General features: G+C 44.9%; 2 non-coding genes across 2 annotated transcripts; one reads left to right on the forward strand and one right to left on the reverse strand.

Annotated features, from left to right (window-relative positions):
* The first annotated feature begins 513 nt into the window (after positions 1 to 513).
* Positions 514 to 586, forward strand: trnat-ugu (transfer RNA threonine (anticodon UGU)). The gene has a single exon. It is a non-coding gene; the product is annotated as a tRNA-Thr (tRNA).
* Positions 587 to 14,167: 13,581 nt separating this feature from the next.
* trnal-cag (transfer RNA leucine (anticodon CAG)) lies at positions 14,168 to 14,249 on the reverse strand. The gene has a single exon. It is a non-coding gene; the product is annotated as a tRNA-Leu (tRNA).
* Positions 14,250 to 23,563: the final 9,314 nt, after the last annotated feature.

Below are 23,563 nucleotides of genomic sequence, written 5' to 3' on the forward strand. Positions count from 1 at the left end.
TCTGTATACCAGGGTAAACAGTGAAGACTAGTCTTCAGCACCTATATTGAGCCTGGCTCCACTTGGCCTCCAGTCACCTCTCACAAACTACCATTGCCCTTCACTTTTCCTGACCTCCCCTCTGTTCTTGTTTTAAACTTATTGCACGCCAGGCAGTTTCAGCTGGCATTGCTGCTGTGGAACTGTAACATGGAGTGAATCGATTTTGACTGACAGGTGACGTAATTCTGCTTCTAAAGATCAGTCAATATTTTGTATTTATTACTGTAAATGATAACCATTAACAGGCTAAGACAGTGATGGCACTGAATTGTCATCACTGGACGAGCAGGAAAGATCTGTTTACGTCACTCAGGACACGATTTGATTCAGCCTGGCATTCTCCCGTCCTTCTGCATGTGATGCCGCTCTGCTGTGTTTTGGTTTTGTTACGTCTTGATTATAATCATCTCCAGTTGTCTAATACTTTGTCATTTCTAATACATGAGACTCCTTTCCGGCATCTGCATTTCTGGCTCCATAGCTCAGTGGTTAGAGCACTGGTCTTGTAAACCAGGGGCCGTGAGTTCAAGTCTCACTGGGGCCTTTGGTAATTTTTCTACATCTTCTGCTTCCAAGATCGAAAGGTGCCCTGAAAAGATTATCTGAAATTATGACTATATCATTTCCTCCACAGGCCAGAAATGTCCATGAAATTCCACGTTCCTGTTCGCTCTTCCACGTGTTTGAGGCGGACCATTCGGAATGGCAGGAAGCAGCTGGTGCGAGTGATGTTTGGTCGGAAGAGCGAGGTGAAGCAGTATAAACTGCAGAGTGGCAGATGAACAACGGGGGAGGAGCACAAATCCGGGGCAGCCACCGAATGCTCCCTTTTGTTGCTGTGAACAGGTTCCTGGTAACAAAGACAACACTCACTCTGAATCGGCCAGAATCAGCCCAGTGAGAGTTTCCTTCAGTCTAAAAGGACAATGACAGCACATACAAAGGAAAATTACCACCCACACTCCCCCCCCCCCCGCACCCCCAAGCATCTCACCATTCTGAGTTGGAAACAAACCATTGTTTCTTCAGTGTACCTGGGTCTAAATCCTGGAATTTCTTCCCTGATGGCAAAGGGGCTCTACTTACATGCCAAGAAGCTCATGAAAGTGTCTCATCACCTCTATCTGTGGAGTAATGAGGTATGAGCAATGAAATTTCAGATTAAGATTGTGATTTCACAAGAAGTGCAATTGTCTTTTGCCAGTTTTACTTTTCCAAAACAAAGTCTGGGACATTCATTGTGGAGACACAGAAAGAGTCTTATTCCACCCACTGCAGAGACATCCATGTCACAAGAAGCCAGCTCTCCTGAACCCAGAGCCACCTCCCTTCGAGCCTTTCCACTTCTTGTCTGTTCCCAAGTATCCGATCGTGCCAGAGCCGAGATTCTACTTGTATTCCTGATCTTTACACTGAATTCTGACTATTTCGATGTCTCAGATCAGCTAATGACACCGAGAGCATCAGAATCAATCTCCCCGTGCCTTAAAGAAGGGAAAGGTGCCTTGCCTTATTCTGCTCAATCAGAAAGTTGATCCTTTGCTTTCCCTTGAGTCTGAATCACAAAGTGTGATGAAAGATTTACGAAGCTGGAGACTGGGTTCGCTGTTTTGTTTCCTTTCCACATTTCCACCGACCAGCTGGCAACTTTGGAGCCGCTTATAATGTTGGGGGTGGGTAGTGATGGGGTTTGGTAGTTTGATTAAGCTGATAGCAAGAATTTCTTTCAATTGACTAAGGTCAGTAAACAGATACTTTCATTTAAGGACAGTTGAAAGAGACAAAGTTGCATTGACATAGCGCTTATCATCCCCACTGAAGAAGCCAGTTTACTGTGAGCAGACATGGTTTAAAACTTGACTCATTTTCCTCCGAATGTGATATAAAGTCAGAAGTCACACGATATCAGGTCACAGACGAACAGGTTTATCTGAAATCAGGAGCTTTCAGAGTGTGGCTCCTTCCTCAGGCGAAGTGGATGCATGGAATATATTCACAGCAAAGACGCTTTCGATCATAATCTGAAATTGATTTCATAAAGAGCCACCTTCATGTTCTACCAAACATTAAAAATGAAACACATGTCAAAGGCAATAAAGCCTCACACAGGATTCAAACCTGCAACTTTTTGCACTGACGACATCAAGCTGAAGTGCCAATCAGACCACGAGACTAAGGACCCAGTCTGATGAAGTCCCACTTAACAATAAATCAGATGCCACTCACGCAGTGGTAGTGTCCCTACCTCAGTCCGATCATGTTGATTGGACAATTATTCCCCATTGCTTCAGGCAGTGAAAACCGCAAAGAACATCTTCTCGTTCTGTCTCCCTGTTCCTGGGACGGTTCTATTTGTCCCTTCCGCTGGGACAGGGTTCTCTCCGTTGGCAGATGCATCAAATAATTTCCCTCCATGGGCAGGTAGTGCTGGAAGATGGTATATGCTCTACCGCTCCCTTTCAAGCACTGGAAGAGGGATGGAGCAGAGCTGTGGAATCAGGCTTGTGCAGCAAGTAATAAATGACAATTTGAACTTCTGTCGAATGACATTTATCAGAGACGGACAGAAGCTTGGAGGGCTGCTGCAAAAGAGAGAAGACAAAACTGGAGATTAGTCCCTTCAACAACTTAAAATGGGATCTTTCTTTGCAGCCTGTTTGGTGTTCAAAATTTGTCTGCACACAACAACCCTGCAAATAACACCTTTGCAATGCGGGAGTCTTTTCCTTTGCTGCATCCAGAGCAGGAGTTAATGTCTGACACCAACAGTCCCAGATTAACAGAACCTGAGTGAAACACTCACTCACTGATGGACGTCCCCAACGGCCCTGAGTTGCGGGGCTGCAAACAGTACAATGCAGAAGGGAGAGTTCAAAATGAGCCATTGTTTCTCTCCCACCGCTCCCTCTCAGAGACAGGGAAAGTGATGTCATCAATCCATGGCCATTCAGCCCATCAAGCCACAGTGTCCCAAAACCACTTGTATTTCTCAGTGATATATCTCCCTAATGGTGGTGTCTGCACCATAATGCTCACAGAACCCCTACAAAGTGGAAACAGATCCTGCATCCCAACAAGTCCACACTGCACCTCAAAGCATCCCACCAACCCCACTCCTCCCATAACCCACGCATCGCCAAACACTACGGGGAATTTAGCCCGGCCTGTCCACTGAACCTGCACATCTCTGGACTGTGGGAGGAAACAAGAACAACTACAGGAAGCCGGAAGAATTTGCAAACTCCACATAGACAATCTCCCGAGGGCAGAATTGAAGCAGGGTCTGTGGCACTGTGAGGCAGCAGTGCTAACCATTGAACCATTGTGCCTTCCCATGCTCTCTCACACTGCTGATCCTCCAAATATTCACATCTGAAACGGCATGGGGTATTACTGGCAGAAATGAAAAAAAAAGCTGCACTTGATGTGCTTCAACTTCCTCAGTTTATTCCCATCTCAGATAAGAGGTTTTACAGTTCAGTTTAGGGCAGACAACAGAGAAAGCAGAAGACCTTCATAAGTATGTCACCTCCCCTCTGCAAGCTTGGCCAGTGTATCAATATGAGATATTTATTTCAGGCACATGAAGCTATGGGAAACAGAGAACTGATCAAAACACAGGATGCGGGACAGAGCGCAATATGCCTGTAGCAAAAGGCAGAGAATGGTTTCGAGTTTTCGATCTCTGGAGTATGGGCCCAGCATGCTCCCGCTGCATCACTCTGTTGCTCTAGCTCATGACTTTTTCAACAAGTATTTAGCTTTTCAACTGTTGTGTGGCATGTACTTTAAAGAATGATGTCAAAAGATCTTCACTGTTGTTCTGTAATCTTCTGTGGCTTAGGCATGTCACCTTTGTGTAAGTATTACCTTTGTCTAAGTTCCCACATTCTGTTGGTCGAGCTGTCATTCCACTCAGAATCACAAAATTTGTCAAAATGCAGACGGAGACCATGTAGCTCGCCTTCGCTGTGGGTGCCTCGGGTCTCCACAATAAGTACATGAGTGTCTGTTTTAATATCATTCTCCTGCCTTCTACCTGTAACTCTGCACATTGTGGCTTTTCACAGAACCATCAAATTCCATTTTGTGTGGCATGAATCTGCCTCTTTGTTGCAGTCAGGCAGGGATTTACAGGTCCACTTAGTCGTTGTATAAAAATGTGCTATGTCATGTAATTCTTACTTCTTTTCGTCATGACTTTACACCTCTGCCTAATTGATCTCGATCTTTACAGGCATGTGAGCATTTTTATCCTGGGAGTTCTCCTGTTCATACCATTCACAACTTGGAAAGCTTTACTCAGACCAGTTTACTGTTCTCCAAGAAGAACTATGTCAACTTTCCAATCTATCTTTCTTGATGACATTCTTCACACGCGTCAGTGTTCACGCAAACCTGTTCAGCACTGTCTCCAGTCACTTTGCCTCACAGCTTCCTGAACTTTCACACATACATAATTAAGGGTAGAATTCATTCTGATGATTGGCCTTGGACCTAACTGTCAACTTTTCTCCTTCTCCTCTGCTGCCTGACCTGCTGCATTCCTCCAGTTCCACACTGCAACAATTCTGTCTCCAGTGTTTGCAGTTCGTGCGATCTCCAGAATCATTCAGATTGCGGAGCACACATTCGGAAACACTCTTGTGCTTTGAACAAGTGTTTCTCTGTGCTGGGTTCACAATGACGTTAGAGCAGCTTCGTTTCTCACAAAGCTGGTTGAGTGATTCAGTGAATGTCAAGAGAAGAAATCTGGGCTCGTCCAGGATTTGAACCCGGGATCTCTCGCATGTCAGTGGCATATTAGACCGAAAGCGAGAATCATACCCCTAGACCAACGAGCCATCCAACAGAGGAACACCTCTTTCAGAGTGAGGTACATCCCACTTTGTTCAGGGAATTCAAAGCAGCAAAGACTTTCAAGAATATTTTGTTCTCAATCTGTCTCCCTGCTCCTGAGACGGTGCTGTTTGCCTGTTCTCCTGGCACCGGGTTCTCTCTATTGAGGGATTATTATACAATTTGTTTCCAATTGGATCACAGAAAGTTTTGAAAGATTTGTGAAGCAGGAGATTCTGTTGCTGTTTTGTTTTATTTCCATGTTACCACCTTCCAAGTGAATTTTGTTTCTAAAGTTTTGTTGCAATCTTCAGGCTTCATCATGCCTGGGGCTGAGGGAATTCAGATTTGTGGAGATATTCAAACGGCCAGGATTGTTCTGTTTCAAGCAAAGAGGGTCAAATGGAGATTTCATGGTAGTAGACAATGAGAAACTGTTTCCACAGGTGAGGATCAGTAAACAGGTAAATAGGATTTTAAAACATGAAGCATAAAGAAAACTGCACTTAGAGAGGACTTTTCACCACCAGTGATGGTGTCTGTTGACTATAGGTAGGGCTTGTTTAAAACTTGCTTCCTTCTTCCCCGTGCACAATGTATTCACTGCAAACACTCTCAGGGATCTCAGTCTGAAATTGATCTCATTGAAATCAGACCTCATCATTTTGATGTGTTTTGAGCTGCTTCCCATAAGTCCATGCAAATGAAATAAATATCTCATATTGATGCATGGGCCAAGTTTACGCAAATGAGGTGACACGTGCCTGAAGGTCTGAATGGCCTCCTCATGTTCTGTCTCGGCCTGCGATGATCTGATTTGTTAAACCTGTTCTCTGAGATCGCAGGAATAAAGTACTGAATTTGAAAAACATCAGCTGTAGTGTTTTACATGCAAAGGACACCCTGCAGTAATTCCCCATGCTGTTTAAGGAAGCAGTGTCCTTCAGGTGAAATGAGAAGTTGTGAGTGACCAAAGGATCGGAGACAGCATCACGTCACAGATACAGTTCACCGTTATTAGGACAGATATTACCGATTGTGGATAACCACGGAGAGAGACAAGTGACAGAGAATCTCTGTGCACTCGATGGGCCAAACGTCTTCTTCCTGTACGGGAATGACGCCATGGGTTTATGACGTCAGTCTCTGTCGCTGTGATGTGGCGATGCCGGTGAAAAGTGTCACTTAACCTGATGGAGGAGCGGCACTGTGAAAGTTTGTGATTTCACATAAACCTGTTGGACTAGAACTTGGTGTCGTGTGACTTCTGATTTTGTTCACTGTCTCTGTGACAGAGCAGGCGAGGGAGACACAATGGCTCATTTTTAACCCTCCCTTGAACTGCCTGCAGCTCCGCAGCTCAGGGACGTTGGGGATGACTCTCAGTGAGTGAGTGTTTCACTTGGATTCTCTTAATTAGGAACTGTTGGTGTCAGATATTAACTCCTGCCCGGTCATAACAAAGAAACTGACATCCGCATTGCAAAAGACTTTCTGCAAGATTGCTGTATGAAGTCGAATCCTGAAAACCAAACATGCTGCAAAGAAATGTCCTGTATTAAGTTTCTAAAGGGAATAGTCTCCAGTGTCAACTTCTCTCTTTTCTAGCAGCTCTGTATCTTTCTCTTTGTCTCTGATTAATGTCACTTGATGGAAGTTTCCAATCGTGGTTTATAATTTCATGTCGTCTGATTCTGCCTCTTCTGCTTTTCACCTTTCCTGTGTTCAAGAAGGAGCCGCAAAACATATACCATTCCCAAGCACTGCCTGTCCGTGGGGGGAAATGGTTTGATCCATCTGCCATTGAAGGCAGCCCGGTGCTCGGGGAAAGGAGCAAACAGCAGCAGCCTGGGAGCAGGGGCAGAATGGGAAAAAGCCGTTCATTGTTGCTTTCACTGCCTGAACTGAGATTTTTTTTTAAATGTAAGCAGCTTGTTCAAAGATGCTATTACTCACCTCTGGAGCAGATAGAACTTGAAAGCTGTCTCCAACATCCAAAGGTCATTCATTGTATGACAGTCAACTAGATTACGGCAGAAAGCTGATGCTCGATGAAACTGTTCATTGGTGTAGAGGTGTGAGGGTCGTTGATGAGGATTTCAGAGGTCCCACGTTTAAATCCCACTTGAGCCCTTGTTATCTGCAGCAGTGTCCTCTCTTCGCTGTTTGACATCTTCTCGCGAAAATCTTTGGGAGTGTGTGAATGTGGTTCATTATGAAATCTAAGACCGTTTGAGATGCCAATGGGCCTTTGCAGTGTCAGTCTCACTTTCGGAGAAGAGGGAATCGAACTGTTACTGCGCCTGGTCAGTGGAAAGAATTTCTCACTATCAGCTCAACCAAACTACCCAATGCCAACCATAACATGAAAAACAACACAAAATCTGTTAGTTGGGAGGCGAAACATGGGAATCAAAACCTGTGCCACAGTGTTGAGGGGGCCAAACCCTAACCACTGGGCCACCAGGGAAAGCATTGTGGCCCTTGCCATCTTTTCTCAATGGCACTGCTTTAGCCTTTTCAGCCTATTGTTCATTTTGGCTGCAGGTCAGTCTCTCTCCCTCTTGGAGGATTTAATCGTATAGAAAAAGACCATTTGTCCATCTTGTCAGTGTGTGTGTTCAGATCTTTTCTAGTCCCAGTTTCCAGTGTTTCTCCCACTGCTTTTGGTTTTCTTAATTTGAGAGTGCAAATTTCAATGAGATTATCCCTGGAATCAACGAATGGGACTGAAGTTTGAGATGATAAAAATATGCTAAAGCACCTTGAAGTAATCATCCTCATGTTAAGCCACAGAGGGAGATACAAAGATATATCCTCCGAGAGTGACAGAGGCCTTTGGATTAAAAGTGCTCTGTATCCTCAACGTACACACGGTTCCCTGGCAAAAGGCAGCTTTATGTGGAACACAAGCAGTTACTCTGACAATGGGAGCCATTGCCATGAGCTGAGATATGAAATGGACAGTGAGTTGAAATAGTCCCACACTGAAGTTGCTCATGGTCAACTTTCAATGTCCAAAATGCAGCTATCCAATCACTTCAGCTGCTTGGAATCCAACAAAAAAAATTGCAAAAAGAAAAAATCTTTGGAAGCAACTGTCTTTTTGCAAATGTGGGAAAGCTGTCAATGTCATTCCAGAGGGGGAAGATACAACATTTCCATTTTCTAATCCAAAGTCAGATGCATTACCAATTACACCCACTGCTCCACACATGTTGCTGCATCTTTCATCCTGTCCACATGTGATTTTAACAGGGACATCCGCGGAAAGAGCATTCGCAGAATGAATAACCAACTAAGTTAGTTGCTGTCACTGCTTCACTTCAATGTTCTCCACTTGGTGAAGCGGTGAATTTCACTGGCAAATGACACATTTGAGATGTCGCATGCCAGCATCACTGTCACCCGTTTCTCTGCCACATGTTTCACTGCTACAACTTGCCATCGTTTTATTCACAGTCATTGTGATGCTCTGCCTCTCGTATCTTTGTTTTATATTATCTCCTCACAACTTATAAATGACTTCTAGTCTTCACATGCCCCATACCAGCGAAAAGAAAATTACCATTATTAGTGTCTACACGTCTCGTTATTTTATAAACTTCTGTCAGGTCGCCTCTCAACCTCCGAAGGACTCGAGAAAATAGTCACAGTCTGTCCAATCCTTATTTATAACTCAAACCTTCCACACAGGTAACATCTTGGTAGCCTTCTTGTTAATACTCACCAGCTTAAAAATATGGCTCCTACAACTGTGTGACCGAAACTGCGCACTGTATTCCAGAAGAGGCCTCACCAACGTCCTGTGCAACTTCCGTGACTTCCCAACTCCCAAATTCAAATGACTAAGCAAAGAAGGTAAGTGCGCCAAAAGCCTGTTTAACCACCCTGTCTAAGTGTGCAGTAAACTTCAAAGGTTTCTGTACCTGCACCCCTCGGTCCCCAAACAGGCACCTTAACAGTGAGACAAAGGCTGTGGGGAGGTGGAAAATAGTTTCAAATTTCTTTGACTTCACGTGCAATGAAATTTATTGTACACGTGCAGCTGAATAAGTTCGGCAGTTCATTCTCCGTGAAGCATTATAAATGGAATATATTTTCAATTCAATAGTAAAGTTAGACCCTTTCGATTCGGAAGGGAACTGTCGTGCTTCCCGTTTTACACTGATGCCTGAAAGATTTAACCACATCCCGATGATTTGAGGTACATTTCATACTTTCTGAGCTCCATCCAAGAAATCCACATACAAGGGTCTGTCTTTTTTTTTGCATTTTGAACCCTCCCTTCCTCTCAGCAGCTCTGTATTTAAATCTGATAACATTTCTAACTAAAGTAGAACGTAACATTCGAACGGCTGAATTCGATAAATCTGATTCCATTTATAGTATTTCACTGACCTGTGCGAGTTTGCAGCAAAGTGAATAAATTGAAATGATCTTCACAGCCCTTTTCCCCCCAATTTAACTCAGTGCAGTCACCCATGTGAGAAATGTCTTTGAGCTGAAAAAAATCACCTTCTTTTCTCTCTCCGAAGATATTCCTTCACATTGTGAATATTTGCAGGTTGTCTGTCAATCGTTGAGTCATTTCACAATGCACAGAACTTTTTTTTGCAAACTTTGGCAGAATTGACTTTCTTCAATACCCTCTTGAAACATGACAAACTGAAGTTGCTCCAAGTGAGGCTTGAACTCAAAGCCTCAGCATTGGCAGACACCTCTATACTGCCAAATAAGTACTACATGCTGACCGATTGTGCCACTGGAGCAGAGCACATCCATGTAGCTCCATATTTTGGATTATACCTTAATGGTTGGCAAATTGCCTGAGGGCTGGGATATGAAATCTTCACTCGTGGGCTCCGAAGATGTTCGAGGAACTTGATTAATTACACAGTGCAAAACTGCATTGAAATGTACATTTTCAAGATTTTCCTCGACTGTCCCCTGAGCCCTTGATGTTTTTGCTCTGCAGAAATCTGTCAATTGCATTCTTGGACAGACTCAATAACTGACCTCCACAGTCTCTGGGGCACCGACTTTCAAAGCTTCAGCTCACCCTGAATTCTCTCCCCTCAGTCTGCTGTTTGGGGTATGCCCCTGTTGTGGGAAATTAACTTCATTGTGTACCTCGTGTTGCTCCCGGCATGTCCTCTGGCACTGCATCCTTTTTACACTCGCTCAAGTGTTGCCCTGATTGTGCCATGGCTCCATGTCACAAGGCTCAGGAAAGGAACACAGAGCAATGCCCAGCAAGATACATTTTGTGGGTAAAAAACAGTTATTCGGCTTTCTGCGTTATTCAGTCTATTTGCGAGTTTTGCATCATTTAGAATTTTGAAACTGTGCACCTTGTACACCTGTGTGGTTCATTAATATCTATCCTGAGGAGAGGTTGTTGCCAATACTGACTCCTGGGAACAGCACAGTCCACTCTCCTTGAGTCAGTAAAACAATTCCTCACAGATAACATTACATCCCCATGGCAAGGGGCCTTTAGAGCAGATTCCCGACAGTGTGGAAACAGGCACTTTGGCCCAACAAGTCCACACTGACCCTTGAAGGATCCCTCCCAGACCCATTTCCCCTACCACCCACACCCCCCTGAACACCACAGGCAATTTAGCATGGCCAATCCACCTAGTCTGCACATCTTCAGACTGTGGGCGGAAACTGGACCACCTGAAGGAAACCCACACAGACACGGGGAGGATGTGCAAATGCCGCACAGACAGTTTCCCTGAGGCTGGAATCAAACCTGCGTCCCTGGTGCTGTGAAGCTGCAGTGCTAACCACTGAGCCACCATGCTGCCCTCACATGCCCTTTCATGCCATGACACTCTTCATAGAATTTGATTCAGCAACAAGTCACCAACTTCGTTTGCAAAATTCACACAACCGACAGGTCACACACTACACCCGCCATCATCAACTTTCACCAGGACTTCATTCAAGGACACGTTCCAATGCTTTCGTGAAGAGTGAATGCATAAGAACGTAACACAAAGGTAACTTGAATTTCACATCTAAAATTGTAAATGAAGAAGAGGCCAGAACTAGGTTTAGAATATCATGTTTAGTTCCACAGCTAGAACTCCAGCCCGACAGTTGAGAAATCTACCCCTGAATCCCCAACATTTACATGGCAACTTGTTCCATGTGCCCAGTTGGAAACCTATGTGAAGGAGCATGCTGTCTGGTAGAGCGTCGATAAGCATCCTCCATTATCTGACCTAAAACTGCAACAGGAGCTGTCCATTCCAGTTGTGAGAGCAGCAGGGTAAATGTGAGAGACTTGATACTCAGTGTTCTCGATTCATTCTCATCATCATGACAGCAACGTTTAAGAGGCATTTAGACAGACACGTGAAAGGCAAGGTAGTAGAGAAATACGCAACCATTGGCAGGCAGGTGGGATCAGTTCAGTTCAGAATAGCGTTCGGCACAGACCTACGTTACACTGTTTTATGTTCCACGTTATTGTTGACAATTCTCTGCTTGAAACAACACCGAAAGATGGAAACATAGGAACAGGAAGAGGTCATTCAACCTGGCTCCGCTGACTCGCCATTCTTTAACATCATGACGGATCTAAAACTTTGATGATTTTTCCGACCTTATCCTTAGAACTCCCGTTGAGAATTTGACAGTTATATATCTCTAAATATATTGAAGGCGATAAATTGCATGAATAACGTGAATGCTATGTTGGATTTCCTGATAATTATGCGGGTTTGTTGGATGAGCAGACGTTTCTAGTAGATTTCTTCTCTGAAAATTTGCGTGAAATGGCGAAGTTTCTCTTTCATTCGATGTATGTTCATTGGAAGACACGTCGGAAATCATAATGGGAGGGAAAATCATGTTCCTTCCCATTATCCCATGTCAACGCCCTAATTCAATTATCCAGTGATACACAGAAGGCAGATCCTACACGTATTGACAGAATGTAAAAAGCAATCAGAAATGTCAAAAATGTGCTAATGCAATGGGATTGCTTTGTGTCCAAGAGGTGAAAAGCTCTCTCGTCCGAGTCAACTTCACGTCACTTGTTGAGGACTGAATAAGGGAGAAGGTGTTTCACTGGAGCTCACGAGCCTCTCTTTCATATTCGTCCTTGTTTAGCTTTCCTTGATCCTTTGCAAAAGAAAGAAAAGAAAATGGAAACAACATTACTTAGTAACCTGGCTTGTCCTTTCTGCAGTTTCAAATCCAACGTGGCTTCGACTCAAGAGCATACTTTCGTATTCGTTTCTGTACAAAAGCGCAAGTCAAAAGGTTCAAGCAAGTGTGAGAATTCGAAAACGACAAACCAAGTTGTGAGGTTGTTTGAACCTCGGTGCAGGCATAAGCTGCCACCTGCCTTGTCTTTCTCCTTCACAGTCAATTTTCCCGCATAGCTTTCCAGTCAGGGACCCGAACAAATGTCAGACGGCAGCCAGCTGATTCGGGCACCTGTGTTTGAAAACAAGGAAAAGAAACGCAATAACTTTTACGAAATTCCAAGCTGCTTATTTAGAGTTGCACAAAAGGTAGTTTATGAGCACATTGACAGATCGTAAAAGGCGATCAGAGATGTCAAAGAAATGCTAACAGCATGCGATTGTTTTTTGTTCAAGAAGCAATAAGTTTTCACGCCTGAGCCACCATCACTTCACATCCTGGTGAGTGATGAAACTACAGTTTGCTTCACTTGAGCTTCATGTGGCTTGCTTTCCTATCTCTCCTGGTTTAGACTTTCTTGCTCCTCCTTGATATAAAGAAAAAAATGAATGGATGCTATATCAATTGGTAGCTTGTCTTGCATTTCCTCAGTTTCAATGCCAGCATGTCTTTGACTTGAGAGCATACGTTAATGCTCGTGATTCTGCGAGAGCAAGTGTCATGAGGTTGGTCTGAGCTTGTAAATCCCTTCACTCCTGTTGTGGACTGAATAAGTCGCTATTGTGTTCGCTGCTAAGAAATGCAAACATGTTTCTCTACTCCAAAATGTGACTGAGGGCTTCTGGTTTAGTTTCATGCACTTTGAGACATGGCAGATTCTAACGGAACTAGGACATACAGAGACTACTTTGAGATGTACTTGACAGAGAGGAATTCGCAGTGCACTGCGACGTGGGACAATTAGGCTTTTCCTTGACTTTGGGCTGGAGCGCTTTTGCACGAAAAGCAAAGGTGACACTACTCCACTACAGAAAGGATTAGGGCACGCTAAATGCACTCTAAAAGCGGTGACCACCTCCGCACATTCATGGCCAGGAAGGAGCGAAATTTAACAAAGATTCACACTGCAATGAAATAGAATGATCCTCCCGACCACAACAAAAGCAGATATGGGCGACTTCATTTAGAGAAAGGTTGGCTGATGAGAATAACAAACGAGAAAGCTCACTCCACGTCCATCCAGGAACCAATCGCTGTAAAAGAGGAACACCACTATTTCCGCCCGGCTTTGAACCGGGAACCTTTCGCGCTGAAGTGCATGTGATAACCACTACATTAGAGGAACACAGCCCCGGCTTTGCCCTGCACTCTGGCCTTCCTACAGCATTCAAATTTGCAGCTGTTCAACGCTTCACGTCTCTTTTTACGAACAGATCAAAGTAGTCCAGCATTATTGGCACTATTGAAAAATAAAAGATATCATGTAAACCTGCCCAGAAAATATTCACATGGACGTTGCCGGGGTTGCAGGTTTCGGACCGTACGGCGATGCTGAATAGGTTGGGGCAGTTTTCCCTGGAGGGTCGGGGGCTGAGGGACGACCTGGCGGAAGTTTATAAAAGCATCAGGCATATAGACAGGATGAGTAGTCAAGGTCTTTATCACACGGTGGGCGAGTCAAAACCTGGAGGGTGTACAATTAAAGTCAGGGGCAGCAATTTAAAAGCGACCTGAGGGCCATTTTTTCTTGCCCAGAAAGTGGTGCATGTATGCATTAAACTGCCAGATGAATTGGTGGAGCCTGGTAAAATTACAACATTTCCAAGGGATCCAAATGTGTGTGTGAATCGGGAGGGTTTAGAGGGATATTGACCAAATGCTGGCAAATGGAGCTGCGTTAATTTAGGATATCTGGTCGATATTGGCGAGGTAGACCGAAGGTTGTCTGCTCTCTCCATTTCCATAATGAAACTGATCCTGTAACGCGATGAAAATGAGGAGCAGATGTTCTGTGCTCACCTGCATTGTGCATTGATTAGAAACAAAACCTTGCCTTCTGTTACTTTCAACTGAAACACAGGTCTTCCCTACCCAGCTTCAGCAGAACAGCCAACCATAATGGCAGCGGTGGGATTCGAACCCACGCCTCCGAGGAGACTGGAACCTGACTCCAGCGCCTTAGACCGCTCGGCCACACTACCACCCATACAGGAGGGACAAATATGATTCTTTCTGATGTTGTTACTGCAAAACAACAAAAGCAAAGGCACAAGGAAAGACTTCAAGGATCCCTGTCTTGTTCATCCATTTTCTTAGCTGCCGGGCAGTGCCTAACTAAAACGTTCTTTTCCCACAAGATGCTGACAACAGCTCGATCAAATCAAAAATCAACAGAAAGCTGAGAGCACCTTGTGACACTCAATTAGGCAACAAATGTAATGTGCCTGGGAGAAAGTGTATACAGTTATGCTTGGATAAAGAAAATATGAACCGCACGGCATTTCTGGAATTTAGACTTTCACGATGGTGAATGATTTCACCCTTTGTTCGAAACTGAACAACTCTGGCGTTAACACATAATGTGAAAACCACCGGGCTACTGGGGAAATGCACCAAGCTGAGCAGATCGTGCACCAGTTCACACCGTGCAGCATACTTAGACTTACACACCAGTTTTGCAGTGTAAGTGGCTGAAAGATAACCCTCTGCCTGAAAAACTGAGCCAGCATTAGAATTCAAGAACGACAAATCACATTGGGAGGCTATTCGAACCTCGGTGCAGCTACGAGCTGCCATCTTGCTTGCCTTTCTCCTTACCCCAACGTTTCTCTGTGCAGCTTTCCAATCCTGGACATGAACTAATTTCAGGTGACAGCCAGCTGATTTGGAAACCGGAGTGGCAGACAAGGAACAGCAACTGAGTAAAATTTACAAAATTCAACGGTGCTTATTTAGAGTTTCACAAAAGGCAGTTTCTGAATGTAAAATATGATCAGAGATGTCACGGTGATACTCACAGCATGCAATTGCTTTTCGTTCAAGATGTGAAAGCTCTCGTGCCTGAGTTACCAGCATTTCACATCCTGCTGAATGATTAAGTCAGGGTTAGGGTTGGTGTTCTCTTACTGTTGCTAGTTTCCTTCCCGTTTGTCCAACGTAGTGTTTCTCACAGACTCTGCAGGGGATTTTGTAGATGACATTGGTCCTGTCCATGGTGGGGAGTAGGTCTTTAGTTCGGGTGGTCACTTGTAGGTTTGATGTGGGTTTGTGTGCCACCCTGATGCCCAGTGGCCTTAGATGTCTTGTGGTGAGTTCTGACGTGTTCCTGATGTAGGGTAGTGTGATGAGTGTGTCGGGGGCGTGTAGAATCTTTCTGATGCTGTTCCTGTAGGCATCTCCTGACCCAGTTCTTTGGATATCCATTATCATTGAACAACTGGCTACAAAAAGACACGAACAATGCTCACTCATCTCAATCCACACGGACAAGTAGAACCGCCACTTCAGCTGGGACAACACCAAGATCCTGGGGCAGGCAAAGACGAGAATTCCTGGAAGCATGGCACTGCACGAAGCAGGCTATTAACAAACACATTAACTCAACCCCATATACATTCCACGATGGAGGAAACCCGGAAGTGAGGCAATCCATCGGAACAGACCCAAGAGTTTAAAAACCGGGTGGGAAAACACACCGACACTTCATCAGAAGCTGCACTGAGGATGTTACCAAGCATGGTAACGAAACGTCTGCAGAACAACAAACCAGCTCGGTGAGCCATCCAACCTCAACATAGTCATCATTAGATTCTTAATTCGAGGTATCTTCTCCAATTCAAATGTGACCATCTGCTGTGGCAGGATTTGAACCTGGATCCCCAGTGAGTCCGATTGCAACCAGGAAAAAAAACACAGATACAAACACATATGCAGACATATGTCAACGTGACCATTGTATCATTTGAGACTCAAGAGGGACAGACAGAGAGAAAGCAGGGAAGGGAGGTAACCCCGTTTCAATGGATTCACCCCCAAAACAACAGATAGCCCACTGGAAAGAGCCACAGGCACAAAGACACAGCCATTACAGACACACATTGAGACAGAAGCACACAGACACAGAGACACACACTGAGACAAACATCTGCATACAGACACTGACACACATACGCACACATACAAACGCTGATACAGAGAGGGAGAAAGGGATGGAACCAGTTGGAGAGAGAAAGTAGAAGTTGACTGCTCCTTCTCAATTGCTCCCTTTTGTTCAAAGTAATGCATTGGTTCCCTCTGCTGGCCGCCGCACGCTAATACAGAGGGGAAGGTAGCGCGTGAAAACCATCACGGGTTCAGTCAGAGGGAGCGAGCAGCTCACGGCAGCGTCAACAGACGCAGGCGCACACACACAGATTCACGCTGTGCTGGTGTAGAGAGGATTCTAATTATGCTGAAGCTCCTCAGAGTAAAACATGCTCATGTTCAGAAATGTATGTGTTCCCTCGGCAAATGTGGAAATGTTTTGACTTTGGACAGTTTTCCTGACATTATACACATTAAATAGAGTCTTTCTTCTGCAACTGTATCTAGACACGTTTACGTGAGCCGTTTTGTAAGAAGACATGGTTAATTTTATTGCACTTTCGGCAATTTGTATTGTTTTGTAATCTACTCTCTCAGATCCTAATTGGGAAAAGTATTCACAAGTGAAGGGTATGAGACCAGCAGTGGGCTTGTTCATCTCTCCTTCTGCTCATATTTAAGGGGCAACATCGATCGGCCAAGACTGCTCTGTGTGTACAAAGACATTGTTTAAAGCACGAAACAACTGCAAACTAGGATGCCTTCCTTAAAGATGTTACCCTCGTCCCTCGAAAAAAAAACTCAGTTCATCCCTCACCCACTGCAACCTCTTGTATCCATCTTCTATCTGCTTCCCCCGTCTCCCTATTTATTTCAGAATCAATTTCCCCTCCCCCATTTCTGAAGAAGTGTCCCGACCCGAAATGTCAAGTTTTCCCTCTCCGCTGGTGCTGCTTGACCTGCTGCGTTCATCGGCTTCACATCGTGTTACCTCAGGTTTTCCGACATCAGCAGTTCCTACTATCTCTACAACAGGATTCACAGGCCCCGTTGATTTCTCCAAAAAAAATTCTGCCACTTGTGTAGAGGCGTCCGCCAGAGGGTGATATTGTATCACTTTAAACACGAGAGGGAGGGTGAGACTTTGATTCATCACTTTTTAATTAATTACTTCATTCATTCATTCACTTCAACTTCCGTCCACTAAGTCCCACCGAAGATAAAGATAAGCATACAGACACAAACACACAGAGACACACGTATGCACACACATCAACATGACCGTTGTATCACTTTAAACACAAGAGGTACAGACTGAGAGACAGTGGGATGGTGGCTAGCCCTATTTTCAAATGATACATCCCAAAACAACAGACAGCCTGCTGCACTGAGACGCACACAAATATAGGATACACAAACCCGTATAAACTAACACACACATACACACACACTCACTCACTCAATCAAAGAGTGACAAAGTGATACACATGCATACACACAGAGACAGAGACACACACAGATACATTGCTACACACACACATATATACATAGACACAGAGACATACAGATAGAGAGAGAGACATAAAAGCAGATACTGACACACACCCTGATAAACAGAAACACACACATACAGACCCACAGAAACACATACACAAACAGCCATGCTGGCATAGACACACACAGGCACACTGACACACATATACACAGAGAGACATACACATGCAGACAGATACTGGCACACACAGACAAACACACGGCAACACAAGCTTGCAGATACACAGAGACAAATATCCAGAGGCACACACATACACATATAGAAAGATAGTCACATGCAGATACACTGATCCACACGCATACATACTCAATGACACACACACACAGACAAACTAACAAACACAGAGACAGTCACACTGACCCACCTATGCACATAGAAACATAGAAATGCAGACATACTGACACACATATACACACAGACAAATGCATGCATGCAGACTCACTGACACATAGACAGATGCACAGAAATATAAACCCGCATAAGAAACATCTGGCACATACATACAAACACACAGCCAGACAGAAATACAGCCCACAGATACAAAATTTGTGCATGAATTGACACTGCCCTGAGTTCAACCATCTTTAACACAGTTTCTGTCAATCAGATAAATCCCAGCTTTTTCTGGTGAAGTTTCATTGAGAAAGTGGGACAAATCCTCTGATGCTGCCTGACATGCTGTGCTCCTCCAGCTCCACTCCGTGTTATTTCTGACCCCAGCATCGACAGTTCTTATTATCTCTGAGTGAATAAAAGGGTGATGTAGCTGGTTTATCTCTCTATGTATATCAGGTCTGCGGCCAATTTGTGTGTGTGCGTGTGTGTATGTATGTGTGTGTGCGTCTGTGTGAGTGTGTGCTCATGCATGAATGAGTGTGAGAGACACAGAGTGAATGTGTGAGGGGGGTGCGGAGGGTCAGGCAGGAGTCGTTAGACTGAAATTTTGAGTTGCTGCTTTCTCTCACACCTCCTCCCACCCCGCTTTCCCCTTTAATCTGACAAGGAAGCCTCTTGGTTTACTCTGTACCAGGTGGCAGGGCAGAGAGCGGGGGGAGGGCGGGGTTGGGGGGGTTATTGCAGGTAGTGAGAGCTGGGAACATGCTGGATGTACTGGGATTTGGAAAGACAGAGGGGTTTGAGTGACAGACCTGGGGCTTAATAAACCAGGTCTTGGCAGCCATAAATAACAGTGCGGAGCTGGGGAAGCACAGCAGGCCTGGCAGCATCAGAGGAGCAGGAAGGTTGACCCTTCTTCAGAAGCGGGTGAGGGGGAAGGGAGCTGGGAAATAAACAGAGCGGGGAGGGCTGGGGCTGGGGAAGGGAGGTGGGATGATGATAGGTGAGAGCAGGTGGGCAGTGGTGGGGATTGGTCAGTGAGGTGGGAGGTGCAGATAGGTGGGAGAGAACATGGACAGGTTGTGTCAGGTCAAGGAGGCAGAGATGAGAGGGAGGGTTGGTCATGGGATGAGGCTGGGGGTGGGGAGATTTTGAAACTGTTTAAGCCCATTTTGAGACCATTGGGTTGTAAGCTACTAATGCAGAATGTGACATGCTGCTCCTCCAGTTTCTGGGTGGCAAAGTTGTGAAACTGGAGGGGGCCCGTGGTGGACATGTCATCCAGGGTGTGGGAGGGGGAGTCAAAATGGTTTGCGACTGAAAAGTGTTGTTGTTTATCGCGAACAGAGAGCATGAACTAAACAAAGTGGTCTTGAGACTCCCCATGGCCTCATCAATGTAGAAGAGGCTACATTGGGATCAACGGATGCAATAGAACACATTGACGTATGTGCAGGTGAGTCTCCATCTAATCTGAAAGGGTTTTTTGGTTCCTTGGATGTGGGTGACGGGGAGGTGTAGGGGCAGGTGTAGCACTTCCTGTGGTTGCAGGGAAAGGTGCCAGTGTTGGTGAGGCTGGTGAGAGTGTGGAGCGGACGAGGGAGTCGTGGAGAGCGTGGTCCCTGTAAAAGGCAGGCAGGGTTGCAGAGGGACATATATCTTTAGTTGTGCGGTTGGTTTGCAGGTGGCAGATTTGGTGGAGAATGATACATTGGATGCTGAAGTTATTGAGGCGATATGTGAGGACAAGGGGGATTCTGTCTTTGTTATTGTTCAGGGGAGGGGATGTGAGGGCAGACATGCAGGAAACGCAAGAGATGCAGTCAAGAGCATTTTCGACCACTGAAGGGGCAAAGGTTCAGTCCTTGCAATAAGAGGGCATCTGGGATGTTATGCAGTGGAATGCCTCGTCTGGGGAGCAGATGCGGTGGAGGTGGTAGAATTGGGAATACAGGATCACATTCTTGTGAGAAGCTTCATATCAGGAGCTGTAGTCTAGCTTGAGTTTACCTACCTCTCATCTACTGTCCAGGTGCTCCCCACGTATGTCTCGGACACCACCCACGCCCTCCACCTCCTCCAACACTTCCTGTTCCCTGGCCCTCATCATCTCATCCTACCCATGGACGTCCAATCCCTGTACACTTACATTCCCCACATGATTGGTCTAAAAGCCCTCCGCTTCTTCCTCTACCACAGGCCCAACCAGTCCCCCTCCACCCACACACTGACACTGACATACATTACCTGCACCTCTGATGCAGCCTGGCGTGCTATGCTCCTCCAGCTCCACACTGTGTTTTCTCTGACATTGGCAGTTGGTACGATCTCGGATGAGAAATTGCGAGTGTGTTTGTGCCATTGGCCCATTGGGAACACTTCTTGAAAGCAGCATCACCACAGATTGCAGCAAGTTTGCTGCTCGCAGTCACCTCTTACATTGGATTTCATTCCAAACATCGCTGTTGACCGTTGGTGGATAAAAATCCCAGTCTATTCATGGAATAAAATCCTTACCATTCCAGAAATATTGTATGGCCTTTCTGCATTCTCTGTTACTCTTTCCTCTTTTTATTAGGAAAGAATACGCTTTGTTGTTTCGAAACGTGGCCGTCTTGTGCTCTTGGCAAACATGGTAGGCAGAAAGAGGAAAATGTCCTTTGATGTTTTGTAAACCAGCTTTCTTTTATTTCTGAGCTCAATTATAATGCAAAGCCAGAAAACTGATCTACATGGGTAGTTTTGGACAGTAAGAAAGTGTTCAGCAGTTCAGACAAGTGGCACTCATTGAGGCACGCAGAAGAACACAGACACTGAGGTTTAAAATCCCTCGGGTTTGAGAAACAGCCAGAAATCACAGGGAACACTTACGAACCTGGCAGTATTAAAGGCAGCAAACTTCCTCGAACGGCACTGAGAAAATGAAAGTGGGGTTGCTTTAGCCATTAACAGGACAGACCTGTGCTTCAGCAAAGCGACAGCAGAGCAGATTGGATTCGGTAGGATTACAACCTGCACTGGGGCGGGGAGGGGGGTAACACCAAGGGCTTTCAAATCCATCACCTTACTCACTCGCCCACAAATACGTGATTCAGTGAGCATGGTCTCTTGCATTGGATTTTGTTGGCGAATATCGCAGTTGTGAGGATGCAGATGGATACCTCAGTTGTTTGCGGGATGAAAATTATACCCATTTGTGAATTGTTTCATGACCTGACGGCTTGTGTCTTGCATTTTCATCGCTTTCTTGAATCAAAACAGATTTGTTGTTTCTAACCATGAGCCTCTCACATGCTGGGGGAATTGAAATGAAAATGTAACAAATGAAAGCAAAACAATATCACGGCCTGGTTAAGGGGATCCTGCAGTTTGCAAACTTCCTCAAAAATACCACGAGAAATTGCAATGTGTTTGTGTCATTAGCAACTTGCGAGCACTTGTTTTATGAAAGCAGCAGTACTACAGATTGCAGGATTCAAACCTACACATGAGCGAACCCAGTGGATTCCCAATCCATCAGTTATCCACTCACATGGTTACCTTCAAGTTTTCTGCTCGCAATCGCCTCTTGCCTTTGATTTCATCTGCAAATATCGTTGTTGAGGGTTGACGGACGAAAATCCCAGTCAATTCTGGTCAGAAAATCCTTTCCTTTCTGGAATTATTGCATGGCCTTTCTGTATTTTCTATCACCTTTTCCTCTCTTCATTGGAAAAGAATCACTTTCGTTGGACCTGAACATGGCCATCTTACATTCTCGGTGAAGATGGTAACTAATGTATATTTGAAATATTGCAGTTCGAAATAGTGAAGCCCCTGTAATGTTCAACTTTGCAGCCATTCAGTCGTTCAACTGTGATTTTTGGGAAATGGATAAATTTTGATCCAGACAATTTGCAGCCATGAACGTTTAACATAGGAGGCAACGAAACACTGAACTGAACATCCTACCGATTGTGTGCACATCTATTAGATTCTCAAGTGTAGAAATATCTCGAACACTGCCAGTGCCACGAGCTAGTGAGGGGAGGAATGTGATGCAGTTGCTAAGCACATTCGGCTGATAAATGGGAGGCTGGGTGTTTCGGGCACAGCCAGAAACAAAACCAAGACTTTGTTATTGCCAGCCAGCATTCTCTGGCTCTCGCTTGTCAGATTTTCGATACATGGACATGTCTCCCAAATATTTCCAGCTAAACTGACAATAATCCAACTGCCCCATGGTCACTGGTATTATAATAATCCTGTCATTCTATTCTTGTTTTATCCCTCACTCCTTTATATTCACTTTCAGCAACTTCCTCAGAAATAACCCTGTCCCCGACCATCTTCACAGACAACTGATCTATCTGCAAACATCCTTTGCTCTACTTGTACCTGCTGTCCCCAAGGATATATCCTTAGATTTTCCAATTTCTCATCAACATACTGCCACTGATGGAATCCTCTAAAAGCACTGTTAGTTTTCCCACACCCACTGACAGTAACCAGATCTGCAACAACACCCTCCCTTTCCATTAACCCAGTCCAGGAATATACTCCATTTTAACGTTAGCAAATCAAAGCCATTGTCTTCAATTGCTGCTGAAAAATCCGTTCCCCAATTTCCAAGTTCCCTCCGATCCAGGCAACTGTCTAAAGCTCAAGAGTGACCACATGGAAAGTGATTCAATCTGACAGAGAATCCGACACTACTGTCTGACCCAGCAGTAACCTGCACAGCTCCCGCCTTTGCTGCCTGCTTTCATGTATTGCTGGGGATCAGAGATCATTCTAACAAAAATAAACAAACAATGAAATTTGCATCTGACCATGGAGAAACCTATGGGTGGCAAGTAATAGCACAGGACTTTTTAAAGTGTAAATTTACTGTTTTTTCTTCGGCTAATCAACAGTGAGTAGAGTTCCTTTTAAAAATATTGTTATAGAGATCTGTCACTTGTTTAAATTTTAAAAAACATGAAAACTTACATACTAAACCAGCCTGCAGCAGTGTTTGTTTTTTTTTCCAAAGCAGAAAGACTGTGTTGTTTTCTGGGTCTGTACATCGTTAAGATGCAAAAATGGCCTTCCATAGAGTAACGTATTCTTCTTGTCAGATGTGGGAGATTGGGAAGAGTTTCAATGTTACTGATGTTTATGTCTGCAGACAGTGTGCTTGGTTCTTAAACCTATCGGATCGCATGGACAGGCTGGAGTGGCACTGAGAGGCAATGAGGAATTTGCAGGAGTGAGGGGATATGGTGTATAGTAGATGCAGGGAGGGGCATAAACCAAAGATGCAGTCAGGTAGTTGGGTGACCTCCAGGAAAATGAGGCAGAGACAGGTAGTGCAGGAGTCTCCTGTGGCTATCACTATCTTGCAGCACTGACAGAAAGGTTCCTGATGCAAAGACTGCCTATAATGTGACACTAGTTTCCAGGCCACTGAATGTGATGGGGTCTGTCTAGGCAGAGGCACAGACATACATTTCTGCAGCTGACAGTGAGACATCAGAATGGTGTGTTGCCTCCCTGGTCCCAAAATCATGCATATCTTGG

The sequence above is a fragment of the Stegostoma tigrinum genome, unplaced genomic scaffold, assembly GCF_030684315.1.
Source record: "Stegostoma tigrinum isolate sSteTig4 unplaced genomic scaffold, sSteTig4.hap1 scaffold_70, whole genome shotgun sequence".
Lineage (NCBI taxonomy): Eukaryota > Metazoa > Chordata > Chondrichthyes > Orectolobiformes > Stegostomatidae > Stegostoma > Stegostoma tigrinum.